This window comes from Dromiciops gliroides, chromosome 2 (genome assembly GCF_019393635.1).
Source record: "Dromiciops gliroides isolate mDroGli1 chromosome 2, mDroGli1.pri, whole genome shotgun sequence".
NCBI classification, from domain to species: domain Eukaryota; kingdom Metazoa; phylum Chordata; class Mammalia; order Microbiotheria; family Microbiotheriidae; genus Dromiciops; species Dromiciops gliroides.
The window spans coordinates 583,001,413-583,016,655 of record NC_057862.1 but is presented as its reverse complement, the minus strand read 5'-3'; the positions used below and the strand labels follow the sequence as shown (position 1 = coordinate 583,016,655).

At 38.8% G+C, this 15,243-nt stretch overlaps 1 pseudogene; it reads right to left on the bottom strand.

The window, feature by feature from the left end:
* Positions 1-8,448: 8,448 nt before the first annotated feature.
* On the bottom strand, positions 8,449-14,707 carry LOC122739332 (annotated as a pseudogene).
* Between the last annotated feature and the right edge of the window lie 536 nt (positions 14,708-15,243).

Sequence of the window (15,243 nt, the reverse complement as noted above, 5' to 3'; positions counted from 1 at the left end):
TACACATAGCTATGTCATATATAACATGTATTATCTTTTTTATTTTATTTTATTTTATTTTTTTGCTGGGCAATGGGGGTTAAGTGACTTACCCAGGGTCACACAGCTAGTAAGTGTCAAGTGTCTGAGGCTGGATTTGAACTCAGGTCCTCCTGACTCCAGGGCCGGTGCTCTATCCACTATGCCACCTAGCCGCCCCCTATATAACATATATTATCTTTCAAAATTTGTCCAAATTCCCCATTTCAGTCTGTTGGACAGGAATATATCATTTGATAGTAGAAAATATCATATATCTATAATATAAAATATACTTTAATATTCCAAGTATCAGTGATTTCATTCGTTTAGTTACTTCCTGCCCCCATTGCAAAGCTTTCTACTGACTAGTAACTGGTCTTTTGGTTGCTGTGACCATAAGAGCCAGTACCCTGTGGCCCGCTTGTTAAAGAGCTTCTTTGTCTTTTGCTTGGTCCTTGGACAACAAACTTATAAAAATGTCATCAGATGTGTAGTCCAAGTCTTGTGATTTGGTGTCGGGCCTACGGGGTTTGGTCTCTGGTGTCAAAGCCTTTGAGAAAATGAGGCATCAGAGTAGTACTTTAGTAGTGGTTTATATATCTATTTCCATATCTAAAATATCCTTCTTAAACATTTCACTGGATCTGCGATTTAACCAATGTGGATACTCTCAGCAGATACACAGATAACAGTTTAGCCATGTCTTCTCAGCCAGGGAAACTCTTGTGTTCTCACACAAATCCTTAATAGGGGGTCCACTCAACATGCCAGAGCTCTTCCTCTAGGCCTTTTGTAGGCATACCATGCAGCCAATGTCTGTTTTCCTTTTCCCTCATGTGGTGTGATCAGCCCACCTTCTTTTCCAGTTGCACTTAAAAAAATTTTTTTCTAAGCTACTTTTTTGCATGTAATTTATCATTGGTAATATACTTATATTGGCAATATTTATACTTAATCATAGGCTCGTAGATCATACAATCAGAGCTCCAAAGCTAGAGAAGTGTCCTGTGGAGGCCATTGTTTGTAGAGATGAGGAAACGGAGACCCAAGGCAGCAAGTGATAAGAGTTGAGATTTTAACATACCTTCTCTTACTTTTTTAAAAGATGGAAATAACTTTATTTTAAAAACTATTATTTATTCATTTTAAACATTGTTTTCTTTTTAAATTTTAAATTCTAATTGTTCTGTCTCTCTCACCCCTTCCCCTACACTACTGAGAAGGTAAGCAATATGATATCAATTATATGTGTGAAATCATGTAAAATATATTTCCATATTAGCCATACTTCCAAAAAAGCACGAAAAAGAAAGTGAGAAAATTATATTTCAGTTGGCATGGAGTTCATCAGTTCTCTTTCTGGAGATGGATAGCATTTTTTTCATGATGAATCCTTTGGAATTGTGTTGGATCATTGTATTAATCAGAGTACCAAGACTTTCACAGTTGATCATCATTACTTCATTGCTATTACTATATACAACAAACTCCCAATTCTTCTCATTTCACTTTACACTTTATAGGTCTTGCCATGTTATTCTGAAACCCCTGCCCCCACCTCATTACTTCTTCTAGCACAATAGTCTTCAATTGTATTCATAATACTACAACTTGTTCAACCATTCCCCAATTGATGGACATCCCCTCAATTTCCAATTCTTTGCCACCACAATAAAGACCTGCTATCAATATTTTTTTGTACATATGGAAGGGTCCTTTCCTTCCTTCTTTGATCTCTTTTCTCCTTTTACTTCAAACTATAAATCCAAGCCTGATCTTTCTCCTGAACTTCAGCTATTCTCTAACTGGATATTCTCAAAATTGAACTCATCATCTTCCCCACTAAACCTGTCCCTGTTCTTAGCTTCTTTATTTTTTTTTGTAACTATCACCCCCAGTCATCAGTAGTAGGCTTCTACCAGTCGCAGACGACTATGGATCAGCTCCTTGAAGAGCCACAGGCCACAGTGTGGCTGTGCAGTCCTATTCGGGAGCCATAGTTCCTGCTGCAACAAGGACATCGGAAAACTGTTTTCCGAAATTTGGTGTCAAGCCTTACGTCAATCAGGCAAGTAACTTATAACTGGTAACTGCAGCATCCCGTGTTGTATCTACCCCATGAGGAGTAGCTGGAGTGTCCTCTCCAGAGCGCTGGCCTGGGCGGATCAATATGGAAAACAAGCTGTTGCCCATGCAGCAGGCTTTCTCTCTCTACAACATTGGTGGATCCAAAGGAGAGGCAGAGCCAATACAGTTTGGTACCAGTGTTGCCAGAGGGATGTGATGTCCAATATCCAACTGCCTAAGGGACTCCAACTCCTGAGTTTTCCTTAGGGTTAACTCCCGAAGCCTTTCCCATATATGGGTATAGCCTCAAGGCAGTGGAGGTTTAAAATCAGGGCTGCGAGTTGCCTGCCAAGGCTAATGAGCCCCACCTGCCTGAAGAGACTGGTTTTAAGGTGTCAGTGACTTGCCTTTGCCCCTTCTCCTGTTAGTGGAAACAGTTCCGCCATGAGAAGGCCAGGAGTTGGGCTTTGGATGTCAGAGGCTATTTGAGATGCATGCTATTGGAGCATTTTATAGAGAGTGGGAGCTTATCCCCACTCCCACCCCAGACCCCAGTGATCAAGGTTCAAAATATTAGCCATCTTGACTTTGCTTTACATCTAATTGGTTCACATATCCCCTACCATCTTTTACAGATCCCATACCTTCTCTTTACCTACACTGCCACCACCATAGTTCATCCCTTACCTGAACTGTTGTAGTAACTTCCTAATCAATCTCTCTATTTTCATTTTCTCCCTTCCTCTATGCCAAGGGGTTCATAACCATTTGTGTTATGGATCTTCTGGCAGACTAAACCTGTGAAACCCTTTTTCAGAATATTTGTTGTCTACATTCATAATTTTTTTTCTTTTTCTTTTTTGTGGGGCAGTGAGGGTTAAGTGACTTGCCCAGGGTCACACAGCTAGTAAGTGTCAAGTGTCTGAATCCAGATTTGAACTCAGATCCTCCTGAATCCAGGGCCGGTGCTTTATCCACTGAGCCATCTTGCTGCCCCTGTCTACATTCATAATTGAAGGAAAAGCTAAATTTCAATGAAAAGTTAGTGAAAATTAAGATGTATTTTTCCTCATCCCAATGTCATGGACCTCCTGAAATCTGTCTATGGAGCTACCCCTCAAGTGCTTGTGGAGTGGATCTCAGGTTAAGTACCCCTTGCTCTAATCTATCTTTTAAACAATTAGCAAAATAGTCTTCCTAAGGCATAAGTTTGAATATGTCACTTCCTTGCTCAAAAACCTCCTAGAGTAAAAATAAAATGATTACTTAGTCTGATATTAAGACACTCCACAATTTATCTCTAACTTACATTTTCAGGCTTATTTCATATTATTCTCTTACACAGATTCTATTTCTAGCTATTGGACTAATAGTTATTCCACAAATTCAGTATGCAGTCTCTCACCTTTATGCATGATGTATGCCCATAGACTGTCCTCCATATATGGATTACAATCTTTCCTTTCTCTGCATTTCAGAAATCTTTTCTTCCTTCAAGCCTCTGAGATGCCACCTAAAAATTTTCTCCCTTTTCAAACTTTTAAAGATTTCCATCGACTGGGGAATAGCCAAAAAAAAAGATGGTATATGGATATAATGGAATATTATTGTGTAGTTAAGAGATGATGAATATGAAGAATTCAGAGAAACATGGGAAGATTTGTATGAACTGACACAGAGTGAAGTAATAAGAACCAAGAAAACAACACACACCATTGCTACGGCAATATAAATGAAGAAATAAATAAATACAATAAGATAAAATTGAATCCTGTAGAACTAAAATAACCAAACCTGTTCCCAAAGTAAGATAAGAAAATGTACCTTCCTTTCTTCCTTATAGAAATGGTTGGGGTAGGGGAGTCAATGGGTATGGGACATTGCACATATTGTAAGATATAGTTGATGCGATGATATGTTGAATTGTTTTTGTGCTTAATTGTACTGAATTGGTTTTTTTCTCTTTGTATTCTTTGTTACAAGGGATAGCTTACTGAATAGGGAGGGGGAAGAGATATATTTAGAAATAAAGGTGACATAAAAATTAAAGATATCCATAGAAATTAAAAATAGAAATAAGCAAAACCAAAAGGAAAATATGTCCAATGCCACAACAATACAAATGAAAAGATGACTAAAATAATGTTGAGTTCTGAACAACTGAAAAAACAATGAAAGTCCTGGAAAAAGATAATAAAACATACTTTCTTACTCATGATGTGGGGTGTGTGTGTGTGTGGGAACTCTTAGGGCAAAATATTGTATATTTGTCAGATATGGTGAGTGTATCCTATGTTTTTGCTTAATTATTTTTCTTTGTCATAAATGAATGTTCAGTCTAGAGGAGGTAGAGGGTTTTATTTTACCCTCAGAAATTTCTATGCTATGAAGATGGTACCAATAAAATAGATTTTTAATTGTTGAACAACCTTTTGTCTAAATCTTTTGTGCTTGCCTGTGTAGGCCAAATCTCACTCAATAAAATGTAAGTTCATTAAGTGAAAGAATCATAATAAAAATAACTTTATATCTATAACCTAGCACAGGGCTTTGTACGTAATAGGCACTTAGCAAATTATTTATTGATTTTGTTGTTGTTGACTATATTCTTCTTACGTATGGGGACTTAAATATGAGAACCAGGAATGAGTTTCATTCCACTCCTATTCCCAACCCCTGGTTGTGCTGAAGGACCCAAAGATTCAGGTTTATTCAAACTCCAGTATCTATCTCAGAGGAGATAGCCAATTTTTAAATGTTGTTTTTTTTTGGGGGGGGGGGAAGGAGGGACGGGCAATGAGGGTTAAGTGACTTGTCCAGGGTCACATAGCTAGTTAAGTATAAAGTGTCTGAGACCAGATTTGACCTCAGGTCCTCCTGAATCCAGGGCTGGTGCTTTATCCACTGTACTACCTAGCTGCCCCCAATTTTTAAATGTTGGATAAAGGTGGGGGAGCATGAAACCTAAGTAAAGAATTCCAATGGTTTTAACTTCCTCTTATCAATATAAGAAATAAACAATATTTCATTTTTATTTTTATCTAGAAGGAATAACTAAGTTATTAGATGAGAATTGAACAGCCAAAAAGATCTTTATTATAAAAAATCAGAGTTCTTAAGCTAGGGTCCATGAACTGATTTTTAAAATAGTCTGATAACTGTATATCAGTATAATTGGTTTCCTTTGTAATCCTACATATTTTATTTTATGCACTTAAAAACATGTTTAGAAAATAGTCCAGAGTCTTCACCAGACCACCAAAGAGGGTTATTACATACAAAAAAGTAACTTAAAAACCTCTGATCTAGAACATTCAGTTGAGTCTAATATGATGATATTTAATAGGGATAAAGGTAAAATTATATAATCAATGAATTTTCAAATCATAAAGGAACTTAGTGGCAATCTAGTCCAACAGTATACCTGAAACTCCAACACTATACCTACTACAACCTACCCATCAAATGCATACTCAGTCTCTGCTCAAAGACCTCCTGCCCAAATAACCTACCACCTCCAGAGTTCTGATTGTTTAGAAAGTTTTCTCTGGTAATTTAGCCTAAATTTTCCTATTTGAAACATTCACCCATTGATCCTGGTTCTAAATATAATCCATATTTCATATCTCAGTACCTCAAATACTTGAAGATTACTTTCATCCTGCCAAAACACTTCTCTGTCCTCCACCTCCCCCCCAAAAAATCTATCTTTTTTCTAGGTTGAACCTGCCCAGTTCCTTCAAGCAAGGTCATGGATTCAAGACCTTTTCCAAGGGTTGCCATGTCTGGAAGCTCTCCAGTTCATTAGTGTCCTTCTTAAATAATGGTACAGAACATCTGTAATACTCCAGATATATTCAGATCAGAACAGAACACAGAGAGAGCATCCCCTTTTTAGTCATGGAAGTTATACCTTTTTTAATGCAATCTGAGACTACAATAGCTTTTTGGCTACCAGGTCACACAGCTAACTAATTTTGAACTTGTAGTCCACTAAAACCTCAAGATGTATTTCTGACAAATGGATGCTCTAACCATACTCTCCCATCTTAAGCATATGAAGCTGATTTTTAAAAAAACACATGTATGATTTCACATTTATCCTTATTGAATTCTAATTTCTTATGTTCAGCTCTAAGCCTGTCTGGATATTTTTTGGACCCTGTCTCTGTCATCCATTGGGTTAGCTATCCGTTCCAACTTTGTGTCAGATGCAAATTCATTCCATCTATGTCTTAATCCAAGTTATTGATAAAAATTAGAAATGGTACTGGCCCAAGCACAGATATGCCTTGGTACAGTACTCCACTGGAGACCTCCTGCTAAGTTACATTGAATTATTGACAACCACTTTTGGAATTTTTGGATATTATACATAGGTTCAAAATAGCAATTTCCCAAGTACAAGATGGGGAAGGTGTGACTAGATAGTAGTTCATCTGGCAAAAAGCTGCTCTCTCTTTGAAAAAAAAAAGGATTGTAAACTTAATAGGAATCAAGGGAGAGAAAGGAATAAGCATCTATATAGTGCCTTCTCTGTATCAAGTAATGTGGTAAGCACTTTACAACCTTGAGATAAAGATGCTAAGATCTTCACTTTATAGTTAAGGGAACTGAGGCAAACAGAGATTAAGTGACTAATCCAGTAGTGTGATATAGAATCCCCAAAAGATAGCCCAATCTTAGAAAGCCATACTTTACTCTCTCCTAGTCATATCACATCTCAAGTATTTTGATTACTCTCTGAACCACATTCTCTGAAGGATATTATTTAGCCAGAGTGTATACAGAGCAGGATGACCAAGATATAATAATAATGATAACAACAGATAATATTTATAGGGAGGCAGCATGATGTAGTGGATATGAAATAAGATGATCTGTGTTTGAATCCTGACTGAGCCATCAGACCTATGTACACTGGGATGAGCCATTTTGACCTGGACCTGAGGGATGGACTTGGATATCAAAGAAGAAGGTACTGTTTCCTCAGTGACCAGAATATCTGAGAGAGAAATAAACCTGGCTTAGAATAGCAGCAGTGGGGCTAGGATCCTGGAATGCTCTCTCTGTCCTCATCTCCACCTCCTGATTGCCCTGGCTTCCTTCTAGTCTCAGCTAAAATTCTACCTTCTACAGAAAGCCTTTCTCAGTTCCTCTTCATTCCCCTTCTAGTGCCGTCTTTCTGTCAATTATTTCCTGTTTATTCTGTTTATAGTGTGTACATATTTGTGTATGATTGGAAACTCCTCTGGAGCAGGAGCTGTCTTGCCTCTCTTTGTATCCCCAGCATTTAGCATGGTGCTTGGTCAGTTGCTTACTGGTTGACATGGAAAGAAATGACTAGGAAGGAATGTGATTTAAGAATCTATATTAAAGAAGTTGACCTAATATGAGGGACAGGTGCTACTAGAATAAGTTAGTTGTGAACCTGATTAACCTTTTTTTAAGAGTTAAACTTTTTCAGACAAATAACAAGATGATTTGCCTGTAGTTTAACTACTGATATACAGTTTCAGCCTCCAAGACCTCCATATGCTTTAGTAATCTAATTTTGCACTCAGATTATGCATGCATCTGGCTGAAAATATTAATAAAATTCACAGAGTAGGGGAAAATGGTAAAGTGGAGATCCCTTGCCTTGGGCAGTCAAATAGTGAAAAAAGTATAGCAATGGTGCAAACATTCAGGAAGTTTTCTTTAAATTTTTTATTTTGGAATTTTTAGTATCAAATACTCTCCTCTCCACTCCCTTCCCCATCCATTGAGGAAACAAGAAATATGGCACTCATTATGCATATGAAGTCATATAAAACATTTTTATATCAGCTATTTTTCAAAAAAGGGAAGAAAAATTAAGAAAGTGAAAAAATACTCAATTTTCCCTCAGAGTTCATCAAATTTCTCTCTGGAGATGGATAGCATTTTTCATTATGAGTCCTTTGGAATCATTGCTGATAATTGTATTGATCAGAGTTAGCTAAGTCTTTTACATTTGATCACTGTTACAATATTGCTGTTATTGTGTACAATGCTCTCCTTGTTCTGCTTACTTTACTTTGTATCAGCTCATATAAGTCTTCCCATGTTTGTTTGGTTTTTTCCCAGTGAGTTACTGAATACTTTTATTCTGCATATAGAAGCCACTAAGGATCTGGCCGGTGGGCTCATTGGGGCTGTATCACAAGTATGAGGCTCTACACATAAACACGGGGTGGGAGTGAGAACAGGTCATTGGAACCAGTTACAAGATGATTGGGTATTTCCAACACAGCACCAGATGATCAGGTACAGTCTCTGATAAGACAGTTCTAATGAAGCAGTGAGAACATCACAAAAAGATGGAGGGGAGAGGGAGAGTTAAATAGCAAAGACCCCTGCCCCCAAACAAAACTGGTCTAGTCCTTGGAGCTGCCCATTCTTAGGAGAGGAGCAGACTTCTATGGAGGAGCCTAGTGCCTGCTGGCTCTGAGACTTCCTGGCCAGTTTACTTGGCCCGGGGTTTCTGAAGTTCCTTCTAGCAAATTTAGCCTTGCTCTGCCCAGCTCTTCCTCAATTCTGAGAAGCTGGTTGTACTTGGCCAGATGCTCAGATCAGCAGGTGCAGTCCAGTGCAGAGACCCACCACCAGGTCTGCAATGAAGGTATCTTCAGTCTCCCCAGAACAATGAGAAACCATTACTCCCCACCCATTGGACTGGGCCAGCTTACACACCTTGGGAGATTCAGTCAGGGAGCCGATCTGATTTACTTTGCGTAGGAGGCAGTTGCAGGCTTTCTAACTCACAGCCTTTTTCATTGTGCTTGGGATTGGTCACGGTGATATCATCCCCTACAACCTGAATACCAGCAGTAGCAGTGAAATTCTTCCAAGCTTCCCAATCATCCTCATCAAAGGGATCTTTAATAGAGACCACTGGATAGTCCTTGATGAAACTCTTTTAGAGGTCGCCAAGCTCAGAAGGGGAGATGTATCTGCTGGCATCATCAGGTGACTTGAAGTCCAAGTCGTATTTTCCAGATTGGAAGAATTCTGAGGCAGCCACATCCATGCCAATCATGACCTTATCAGTATAGCCAGCCTTACCAATAGAATTCTTTAGCAGTTCCATAGCTTCCTTATTTTCCAGGATGTTAGGAGCAAAGCTACCCTCATCCCCTATGTTGGTGGCATCTGTCTGTATTTCTGCTTAATCATACTCTTTAGGTTGTGGTAGTCCTCAGCTGCAGTTGACATGGCCTCCTTGAAGTTTACTGCACCAACTGGGAAGATCGTGGACTCCTGCATGGTAAGCTTGTTACTTGCATGGGAGCCCCCATTGATCACGTTGAAGGCTGGAACTGGCAGGACGACTTCGTCATTGCCTGTATGGCCAGCAATATAATGGAAGAGGAAGAACACCTTTCTCAGCAGCTCTGGCCTTACAAACAGCCAGAGACACTCCCAAGATGGCATTTGCACCAAATTTAGATTTATTCTCAGTGCTGTCCATCTCAATCATCAAGTTGTCAATCTTCTCCTGCTCCACAACATTCAGTTTCTTGATAACCAGGGTCAGGGCAATAGTTTTATTAATGTGCTCAATGGCTTTTGAGACACTTTCCCCACGGAAAGGGTCTTTTCATTGTCTCGGAGCTCCAGAGCTTCATGGATACCAGTAGGAGCACCACTGGGCACAGCAGCTTGGAAGAAACCTTTTGCAGTATAGAGATCAACTTCAACAGTGGGGTATCCATGAGATTCAAAGATCTCTCTTGCTTGGATCTTGAGAATAGATATGTTGAGTTTCTGGATGGGGCTTCATCCACAGGGTTCAGAGAACAGAGACTGAGGGCCCCATGTTTTTCTAAAACCATCCTCTATTATTTTTTTATAGGACAAGAGTATTTCATCACAATCAAATACCACAACTTGTTGAGCCTTTCCCCAACTGATGGACATTCTCTCAATTTCCCCTTCTTTGCCACTACAAAAAGAGCTGCTATAAATATTTTTGTACACATAGGTCCTTTTCCTTTCCCTTGGTCTCTTTGGGATACAGACCTATTAGTGATATTTCTGGGTCAAATGGTATGCTTGGTTTTATAGTACTTTGCATATAATCCCAAATTTTTTTCCAGAATGGTTAGACCAGTTCACAAATCTACCAGCAGTGCATTAGTGTCGTTATTTTTTTTTTTACACAACCTCCAAAATCTATTATTTTCCCTTTCTGTTATGTTGTCCTATCTGAAGGGTGTGAGTTGGTACCTCAGGGCTGTTTTAATTTCCATTTCCATAATAATTTCATTTTTAGTGATTTAGAGCATTTCTCATTTGACCTTAGATAGCTTTTATTTCTTCTTCTGAAAACTGCTTGTTCATATCCTTTAACCATTTATCAACTGGGGAATGGCTCTTATTTTTATAACTCAGGAAGCCTTCTACTTGGAGGTTTCCACAGTCCTATTTCATTGCAAGTATCCATAGGAATTTTTCTCAGGACCAGATTCCCTACCAACAACACTAGCCACAACTACTTCCTATGGAGATTGTTTACCATTTTCCTGGGGCACGTATCCATAAAACTTGTCTTTCCACTTTAAGGGATCTCTCTGAACTTTGGATGCTTCCCATTCTAAAATCTTGGCTTCAGTAATTTTCATTCTGGGATATTTAACTCAACCCTGCATAAAACACTGCCTACATTATCCACTCACAATGGAATATCCCAGCTCAGGAATTCCTATCCTAGAAAATTCCTTTATGCTAGGATACTTCCCCTGACAAAAGGAGAAACATTCCCTTTGTTCATTGGGCTTTGTATTTACACACGCTGCTGTATTTCCTGTCAAAATGTTGAATTTCAAAGCATTATAGTTACTGTCCTCAAAGAAGGTTCTAACATATAGAAGCAAAAGCAAATAAAAAAATCACTAGTATATATATATTTTTAAAGAAAGATAATTGGCTAATTGTAGTAATAGAAATTATCATCACTATGATAGATAACTCGACATTAGGGTCAGAGTGACCTGATGTGCCAGTGTTTAAGAAAATGAGGAAAAGCACATTTTATTTACCAAAACCCAAGGAAGAACTCAGTTTCATGTCATATCAGCTGGCTAATGTGAAGGAACTTAGTAAAAATCCTTACTATGTAGTTTAAAGAATAATTAAAAGAGACAGAAAGTGGTGAAGATAGGAAATAAAATTGATAAATAGCCCTGTTAGTACTTCTGAAACTAATACTATACAGGAAGTGCTATTGGGTTTTTGTCTCATTTAGCAGATTCATGCTCAGTGTTCTAGTTCTGCAGGTCACTCGACAATTGTGAAAATGGAGACCATCTGTTTGACTGCAAATGATAGGAATAAACATTTCAGAGTTAGGGTTGCCAGCAGGAAGGTTCTGTTTATTAGCAGAATTCTCAATTAGAGTTGTACCTGCCCCTTCACTTCAGGACAATAATTCTATGAACTAGCAGATGGGCTGAAATGCAGTATGGAGGCCTTTAGTTACCATCTCAAAAGAAGGTTATTTTCTAATTTTTTTTTTTCCCTAGGTCATGGCACTATTGTGGGGCCCCATTGGTCTGTGAGTACTGTCAGGGACTGGTGATCCTAGGAGGGTGGTCTTGTCTTAATAGATCAAGCTGTGATGAAACTTGAAGATTCTTGACAATGATATGAGACTTTGCCTTTCTTTAAGAAGATAAAAGCCAATTGGGGAAGCTAGCCAACTGTGACGACAACTTTCTTTTGTTCTATAGGAGATTAGAGGAACTAACAGTGGAAGACTTTTTGATTTCAAATTCTTGGGCAACCAACTCTGGAAGCATGTGGCTTAAGTGGCTGCTTAGAATTAGAGCAGGGGAGGCCAATCGGTGACTTTTTACAGAAAATGCTGCTCTTCAGAGCTTTATATACAGCCATTGAAGTAAGTGTTATAGGGCCTAGCACCCCAGTACATCAAAGAACCTTCTCCTTGAGAAACTAAACCAAAGGACAGATACATTTAAAGAGATAAGTGGAACCGGATCACGACTGAGTTAGCTCTGGGACCACCATCCTTCATTCTAGTCTCCCTCACCCCTGGGGAGATAAGATTAGGTGTGGCTGCTGCCTTTGTGGCCTGAGGAGCAGAGAGATGGCTTGAGAGATCCGAAGCCACCCTTCACCCAACTCCTCCAGCCATCACCAGTGGGGGATGGTTCTCCTTCAATAGGGGAACTTTCCACAGTCAGTTGATAACCTCATTGGACCACCATTGGACCTCTATAAAAGTATCTGCCTGTCCCACACTCTGTGCCATGCCTTCTCCCCATAAGAAGAAGTCTAAGGATTTCTCTCTTGGTTTCCCTTCCCCAGCCCCTAAATAAACTACTATCTTATTCTATTGGATTTGTGTGCAAGAGGGTGTAATTCTTTAAAGAGGAATTCCTAAGGACCCCAAACCCCTACCCTCTTTTCCCCATAACACAAGCACAGGAAAAATTGTCATTATGGATAGGATCTTCGATGTAACTAAAAGTAATTTTGTCTTCAGAAGCACCAACATTTATAATTTAAAATGATACATAATTAAAATATGTATTAATCCAATTTAGTATAAAAAAGCAACTCATTGAAATTTACTGATGATACTGAATTCTGGAAAAGGAACCTTTGGCCACTTGAATCAGAGACAGATCTTTACCTAAGACCACAAGTATTGGTAATAGAATCTAGAGCTGGACAGCATCTTTGGGATCATCTAGGCCAACCTTATCACTTAACAGATGAGGAATGAGGAAATCAAAGCCCTGGTAATTAGTACCATAGCTGGGACTTAACTTGGATTTTCTCCTTCTACATCCACTGCTCTCTTAGGTGATCTTAGAAGGGAGCTAAATTTCAAATCTATCTTACATATTGAAGGGCAAATCACCTGGTATTATTCTAGATAATGATAACGATAATAACTAGCATTGAAATAGCTCTTTAAAGTTTACAAAGCACTTTATCTTGTTTGACCTTCACAACAATCCTGTGAGGTAGATGCTATTCATATCCCCATTTAACAGATTAGGAAACTGATGACAGCTTAGTAAATGAGACAGGATTCATTATCTAAGATAATGAAGAGTCCCAGATTGAGGTGGCTGTATTTTTCTATCCCAGAGGGAGATCCTAGTATCACGTGTACTCCAGGGGGGAAAAACAACAACCCAGGTGCTCTATGAGGCATAACTGACCCAGAAAGGATGGATTCACTCAGCACTGAGTAGTGGTGTTGACTGTAGCAATAGATTTCTGGTTGATGATTAACAGGGCCAATGTGGGCACCAGTAAACAGGAAGTTGGGGACCAAGGTGAGCAATATGACTGATGGAGCTGCTGGTTCAGGGCCTGCTGTAACCACTTTGCTAACAGGGCTGCTGACTGACTTCCTTTCCTGTGTATCCTTGAAAAATAAACTTTTCTTCACCACTCAGTTACTGTAAATATCTCTTCCTGTATGTTGTCACCTGAAGTAGCAATGGACTAGTCTTTCAGGCTAACTGATCTTTGTCAGAATCACTCTTTTGCCCTCGTTATTTTCTACCTTGTATTACATTTATTTGCATCTATGCCTGCTCCCCCTCTCCTCCTGAGTCAATTAGAACCTTGCCCCAAGGCAAGGACCTGGTGGTTTGTTGTTTTTTTCATCACTTCAGCTCCTAACATTGTGCATTACACATAGTAAATATTTTTTTAAGTGAATGTTTACTGGTGGTGGTGGTTGAAGTAGAAAGTTAAAAAAGCCTCCAAACTGCTAAAATAGATGAGACAAACTCCACGTGCTCGGGTCCTTTATTCTTAGGAAAGCTCTTCTTGTTTTAGACAATTTAAATAAGCTTACTTATTTGGCTTCTCACACTACAGCAGATTAGAAACTGCAAAAAGTGACAGCTGACAGCCTAATGTAGAAAGAAAGGCATACAATTTGAAAAAAGCAGACAACTGAAAAGGCAGAGGAGGCTGGGCTACTGAATGTTGGGACAAATAGCCATTTGTGTCCTAAGAAATTCTAAGGCTCTTGATTTATTTCAGCCAGAATGATAATTTATTTTCTTAATGATAATTCCAGGTTGTCAAGAAAATGTAAAATTATGTTCAACATTTTTTTTGTTGAAGAAGGTAGAGAAATGTGTATTATATTTTATAAAGGTGCCAATTAAAAATGGTCTAAATAATATAACATAGCTCAACCAAACCTAGGTTTAAATCCTGACTCAGCTACATACTAATTGTAGGTAAGATAATTAACATCTCTTGGCCTCCTTTGTTTCCTCATCTATAAAGTGGGAGAATTCTAATTCTAAATAAAAAATTCACTGCAGTAACTTTAGCCCCTAACATTGAGCTCTGCGGAACAAGATGCCCCTCTCAGGTTGAGTTCATCACTTCTACTCTCCAGGCCTGGACTGACACCACCTCCCTCAGCTTCCTCCTCTGATTGGAGGGATGGAAGGTGAAGTACCAAACTGTTTCTCAGGTAACTATTCTCTGAATTTGCTCCTCTGCCTGGTTTCAGCTCCGTGGAAAATGTCCCTATGCCCAGTAACTGCTTCTGTGTCCCACTCCAACCCTCCTCCCATTCCTGCCTTCTGTGCATTGTCTCTCAATAGATTGTAAGCTTCTTGAGGGCAAGGACTGTCTTTTTTTATTAATGGTATCCTCAGTGTTAAACACTGTGCTAAACACAGTACATGGTGAGTAGTACTGGATTGCTTTGCACTTAGTAAATATTTTTCAAGTATATGTCTAGTGATGGTTTGTTGAAATAGAAAGCTTAAAAAGTTATCTAGAAAATTCACTATTATGGTAGATTTTTTTTTTCTAGTGAATGAATGAAGTGTGATTTATACTGGCTAGGGTAGCTGGGAAAAAAGAATATAACAACCTGTAGGTTCATATTAGTAGCTCTGGCTTCTGGGTCAAGCAGCACAAAATGTCTGGGGACAAATAGAGTATAAGTACTCATAAATAAACTTTTTAAGACAAATTTAATTAGAGGAAGTACCCAGAGAAATGCCTGAAACCTCAGGATACCAAATCCCAAGAGAGGAGAGACCCTGTCCTATAGTAGGGAGAGACACCTAAGTATAAGCCACATATGATAATCCCATAGGGCTGTTTCTGGCAAAGGAA